The sequence below is a fragment of the Dreissena polymorpha genome, chromosome 9 (genome assembly GCF_020536995.1).
Source record: "Dreissena polymorpha isolate Duluth1 chromosome 9, UMN_Dpol_1.0, whole genome shotgun sequence".
NCBI classification, from domain to species: Eukaryota; Metazoa; Mollusca; class Bivalvia; order Myida; family Dreissenidae; genus Dreissena; species Dreissena polymorpha.
In genome coordinates, this window is record NC_068363.1 from 75809488 (window position 1) to 75816070 (window position 6583).

Consider the following 6583-nt stretch of genomic DNA (forward strand, 5'->3'; position numbering starts at 1 on the left):
TTGTCTAATACCTTTGTATTTACACTATGGTTTTATTTGAAGTACAGCCACAAATTTATTCGGCCAAAATTAAATAATTAATTTAAACTTGTGTTTGTTTATTCTCATCCTGACCGCAATAATTATGCATGTGCTAAAAATATTGTATACTGTGTATACTGTCATCTATTTAATAAACTTGATAAATTTGCTGTATTTCAATCCTTCTGATTTAACATGCTAATTATGCTTCTTATCTTAAATCGGACTTTAAATATGCAAAATGGGCTGAATCTATTCAACAGATAGGCTTCATAGGCTGCTAAAAAGGCAAATTATTATGTATGTTTTCGACGTATTAAATTAACTTGCAGACCAGAATACATAGTACGCTTAAAATGCTTAAACGCTAAATAGGATGTTTATTTCATTATATTTCATAAACTTGCTACATATGCTTAATAGGATGCTAAATTAGCAAACGGCGACGATAATAGAACACGCGTGAAAAAAACGAGTCCGGGAGCCAGAAGACAAGCAAGCGCAAGGCACGCATTCACGTTTGGTTCACTATAGTTATATCAAACTTCAATAAAATGAACATGGATAAATTTGGCATTGGTATGCTTGCATATATGAACATTCCCCTGACGCCAACCCTTATTAAAACCCCGTATCGAAATTAGGTCAGTTTGATAGGCAGCCGACAAAAAATGAGCCTTCACTATGTTGCTTTCGGGGGATAACTCTTGTTTATCCGAAATGGGCTCTTTAAAGCGGGTATATACGATTTTTTATATGTGTTTAATTGTTATATATTGATAAAATATGTTACAATAACACAAAATAGGCAAGAACAATTATACATTAAAGCCGAATTTCATAAAATGCAGCAAAGACAATTTAGCGCCCCGAGCCGATAGTGACGTACATATTTTCCTACAATAACCGAAGCATTCGTCTTTGTATTATAAACCGTTAAACTTCGAGGGGTGTTCCAGAAGTTCGTGGATTTTCGCTATAACTTATTAGTTTGCTGGTAAAAGTCAATGAAATTTACATATTATACAAACCAATTATCACGGACTTTATATATAAGCTAAAAATGCATGAATTCCATAAAGCGCGTTTGAAACGCGTTGCCATAGAGACCTCAGTAACGACATGCGGCGCACGCGTGTATTTTATTATAAGTATGAGCGTAACGCGAATTTAAATTTGGTTTAAATGTCGTTGATAAACAGAATTTACAGCAAATTTCACGTTACAGCGCCTAAGTCCTCCTTACAGCCCGGATTTGGCCCCTATGGACTTCCGCGTCTTCCCGGAAGTTAAATCACAGTTGCGCGGTATTCGCTTTGCAAGTAAACAGGAACTTACAGTTGCAGCAAAGCGAATCGTGTTGTCTTTTGACGCTGACTGGTATAGAGACACTTTTGACAAGTGGATTTCCCGACACATAAAGTGCATTCGCGTTGGAGGCGATTATGTGGAAAAGATTTGACAGTTGTTAACTTCATAACGTCATTGACGTTGAACAGAAACGTTACACGTGCGTCGGTTTGCGCATTGTGCACATGTTTAAATCTCTGATATATATTTATTGTTTTATGTATTTCCATATTTGGAGAGTAGATTTGGAAAGGACGAAATATTTTTAATATGCTATTTGTTTGTTCATTTATGTTACCAAATGAAAGTTATAGCGAAAATCCACGAACATCTGGAACACCCCTTGTAAGTTTAGATGCACATCGTACATGTATGGTAGACATGCTGGCGAATTCGGCTGTACAGCCGTTTTCAATTTCAGAATTAAATATCTGGCTTATTTCGCATTTTTCGACACATGTTCTTCTTAACTTTTATTTTAATTTATATTGAAATATATATATAATAAGGTTTTTACACAGTTTATATAAATTCATAAATATTTGACAAAATCGTATATACCCGTGTATTTCACTCAACGTAGACACATAGTTCATAAAACGCTAAATTGGATGAATGTACGTACCACTGACGCCAACCCGAATGAAAATCCGAGGCCAAAAATAGGTCAGCCCGACAGGCAGCCAACGGGAGATCCGCGTGTATAAGGTCGCTTCCCGGGGTTAACTCGTGTTTATCCGACATATGTCCATAAAGGTACATACCAAATCGCGGTGGATATAGCGCATAAAACGCTTAATAGGCTGTATGTACGTGCCCCTGACGCCGACCCTAATAAAAACCACGGGAAGAAACCAGGTCAGCCCGATAGGCAGCCGACTTGAGATCTGCTTGCAATATGTCGCTTCCGGAGGATAACTATTTTTTGTCCGAAATTTGCCTTTAAACATGCATACCCATTCGCCTTGCATATACCGCATACTATTTAACAAAGGCTCTTCGTTCGCATTCCCCCTGATGCCGACCCTAATAGAACACCCGGGCCGACCCAAGGTCAGCCCGACAAGTAGCCGAGGGAAATCAGCGTGCACCAGGTCGCTTCCGTAGGATAACTCTTGTTTGACCAAAATGGTGCCTTAAAGGTGCGTACCCATTCAGTGGAAAATGACGCATTAAAGTTAAACGCAAAATAGGCTGTATTTGACTCCGACCTTAAGTAAAAGTCCCGGGCGAAGCTAGGTGAGCCTAACAGGCAGTTGACAGGATACTAGCATGCACAAGGTCGCTTGCAAGGGATAACACGTGTTTGTCTGAAATGGGCCCTTAAAGGTACGTACCCAGTCAATGGAACAATGACGCATAATGCGCTAACTAGACTGTATTTGACTTCGACCCGAATTAAAGGTCCCTGCAAAAACGAGTTGAGCCCGACATACAGTTGACAGGATGTCAGCATGCACTAGGTTGCTTACGGGACATAACTCTTGTTTGTCCGAAAGGGATTCTTAAACGTTCATACCCACGCACTGGAAAAATGACGCATAATGCACTTAATATGATGTATGAGACTCCGACCCTATTTAAATATCCCGGCCGAAACTAGATGAGCCTTACAGGCAATTAACAGAATGTCAGTATGCACTATGTCGCTTCCGGGAGATAACTCGTGTTTGTCCGAAATGGACCCTTATATATGCATACCCACTCACTGCAAATTGACGCATACCAGTAAAACGCAAATTAGGCTGTATCTGACTCCGACGCTAATTTAAAGTCAATGCCGAAACTAGGTGAGCCCGACAGGTAATTGACAGAATGTCAGCATGCACTATGTCGCTTCCGGGAGATAACTCTTGTTTGTCCGAAAGAAACCCCTAAAGGAGCATACCATGATACCCACATACTGCAAATAGACGCATACCAGTAAAACGTTAAATAAGGCGCTATGTGACTCCGACCCTAATTAAAAGACCCTTCCGAAACTAGGTGAGCAGGACAGGCAGTTGACCGGATGTCAGCACACACTAGATCGCTTCCTGGGGATAACTCGTGTTTGTCCAAAAGGGGGCCTTGAAGCTCGCACACTGGGAAAATGATGCATTATGCGCTAAATAGGCCGTATTATGTGACTCCAACCCTAATTACAAGCCCCGCCCGAAACTAAGTGAGCAAGACAGACAATCGACATTAGGTAAACGTGCACTAGGTCGCTTTCGTGTGATAACTCTTGTTTGTCCCAAAGTATGCCTAAAATATACATACACACTCACTGGAAAATGACGCATACCACATAGACGCTAATTAGGCTGAATATGACTCCGACCCTAATGAAAATTCCCTGTCGAAACTAGTTGAGCCCCACAGGAAGTTAAATAAATGTCAGCACACACAAGGTCGCTTCCGGGGAATAACTCTTGTATGTCCGGAAGGGGCGCTTAAAGGTGCACATCCACTCACTGGAAAATAACTCATTATGAGCTTAATATGCTGTATGTGACTCCGACCCTAATTCAATATCATGTCCGAAAGTAGGTTAGCCCAAAAGAAATTCGACCGGATGTGAAATTGCACTACGTCGCTTCTGGGACAAAACTCTTGTTTGTCCGAAAGGGACCTTTTTAATGTTTATACACTCTCACTGGAAAATGACGCAAAATTCGCTAACAAGGATGTATGTGACTCCGACCCATACTTAGACTTTCTGCCGAAACTAGGTGAGCTCGACAGGCAGTCGCCGGGATGTGAGCGTGCACTAGGTAGGTTCCGGGGCAGAACTCTTTTTTGTCCGGAACGGAGCATTGAAGGTGCATACTCACTCACTGGAAAATTACGCTTACCAGTTATACGCTAAATATGCTGTAGTTGACTCCGACCCTTATTTAAAGTTCCGGCCGAAACTAGGTGAGCCCGACAGGCAGTACATGGGATGTCAGGGAGCGCAATGCCGCTTCCGTTGAAAAATTCTTGTGTGTCCGAAAGGGGCCTTTAAATGTTCATACGCACTCCATGGAACAATAACGCATAATGCGCTAAAAAGGTTTTATATTACTTCGACCCTGATTACAAGTCTAAACCGAAACTAGGTGAGCCCGGCAAGCAGTCGACGGGTGGTGAGCCTGCACTAGGTCGCTTGTGAGGGATTACTCTTGTTTGTCCGAAGGGGGCCCTTATAGGTGCATTGCCACTCATTGGAAAAATGACGCATTATTATGCGATACATAGGCTGTTTTTGACTCCGACCGTAATAAAATGTCCCGGCGGAAATAGATGAGCCCGACAGGTAGTTGACGGGAGGTGAGCATACACTAGGTCACTTCAAGAAGATAACACGTGTTTGTCCGAACGGGGGAAAATGACGCATAATACGCTTAATAGGCTGTATGTGACTGCGACCTTAATGAAAATTCCCGGCCGAAACAACGTTACCCCGACAGGCAGTTGAGAGGATGTCAGCATGCACTAAGTCGCTTCCGGGGAATAATTCGTGTTTGTCCGAAAAGGGACCTTAAAGGTGCATACAAACTCACTGGAAAAATGACGCATAATGCGCTACATAGGCTGTATGTGACTTTGACCCTTATTAAAAGTCCCGGTCGAAACTTGATGGGCCCGACAGGCAGGAGATAGCTCTTGTTTGTCCGAAAGGGGTCCTTTAATGTGCATACCCACTCACTGGTAAATGATGCGACTCGAGTTAGTCTGTTCAACAGGCCTAAGGCTAACGGAGAAACAGAGGCTGTATGGAAAGGCAATGGTATTACCATCATACCACTTGGTATGGGGTTAGCCTCTAGATAACCTGGCTCAAATCTCTATAAATAAATAGTCTATTTATAGATAACGAAGGAAAAAGGATTAGGCAACGGTATCTCGATCTTCTTGATTATGTATTTAAAATAATGAAAGAAAAACGCCTTTTTAGGTCTTAAACCAATAAAGAATGGAAATATTGGTTATAAATTTATATTTTATTCAATGAATTTAGAGCATTTTCAGATTAAAAATATTGCACACTGATAGTGAATAGATTAATAATTTTGAAAACACTAAGTATTTGTTTGTAGTTTAATTATATTAAAGTATGAAATACCAAAAATAATAATCCATAATTGTAAACAGAACAGGGTTTCATTCCATCATATATTTATGTATTAATGTATTTATTTATGTATTAATGTATTTTTTTATGTATGTATGTATTTATTTATTCTTTCATTCATGCGTTCATGCATGCGTTTATTCATCATCATCATCATCATCATCATTATCATCATTTTTATTTTTATTTATTTTTTATTTCATTTCTTTATATAGTATTATTTGTACTGTATTATATTGAATGCATAGTATGTTAATTAATGCTGCAACGTTAAAACAAAATAAATGTTGAATGAAGTTACAATAATCAATTGGTGATATCGTCACATAGCAGGAGGAAGGGTGCCTTGGGTACTTTATGACATCTCATGCCGATAGGGTGATTTATGTCGGTGTGTCATGCTACATTGTCCTGTTTATTGGACCCTTAATGCGATAAAGCCGCTTTTAATTATTTTACTTGACTCTTTCTTTGTTTCAATTTATATTAAAAGGGTATTGATTATCTTAAGTGCGACTGTCTTTAGTTTAAAGATTTAATACGAAATTACATTAAAAAAAATAGTTGTTTATTTACCCCAAGACCTATGTATTCTATTGGTCTTTGAAAATAAACACAAAATGCAACCTTTTAATTCTTTGTTTGTTCGTCAGTGGTTGTCTAATGCTCTTAATTTGTACCACGACGCCCTACGTATGTTTAACACAGATGGAACAATTATGAACAGACAACGTTTGTGTTCAAGTAAGAGCTATTATAATATAGGTCTTAATCCGCAAGAAGAAAGCCTGTTGATATAGACAAATATGCTGGATATTGAAAATTACAAAAGCGCAAACCACGAGACTTTTGGCGATTTTCAAATAAATGATACTGCCATAAACAAATAAAATATCTTTAGACAAATTTACAACGTTTTTCGAAAATCAAAGTAGTTATATGTCTGATGTTTGTAATAATGAAGCCGAGGATTTGGTTTAAATAATGAATTTAACATGGAAAACTCTGCATACCCCAAACTTGACGTACCTATCTCTATTGAGGAGTTAGCAATGCAATAAAACATTTTAAGCGCAATAAAACATCGGGAAGTAATTGTATTTTGAACTAATA

General features: G+C 39.1%; 1 protein-coding gene across 1 annotated transcript in view; it reads right to left on the bottom strand.

Annotated features, from left to right (window-relative positions):
• The window catches only part of LOC127845407 (integrin beta-like protein 1), a 282221-nt gene that overhangs the window by 205439 nt on the left and 70199 nt on the right, over positions 1-6583 (bottom strand). The gene's annotated exons all lie outside the window — the stretch shown is intronic.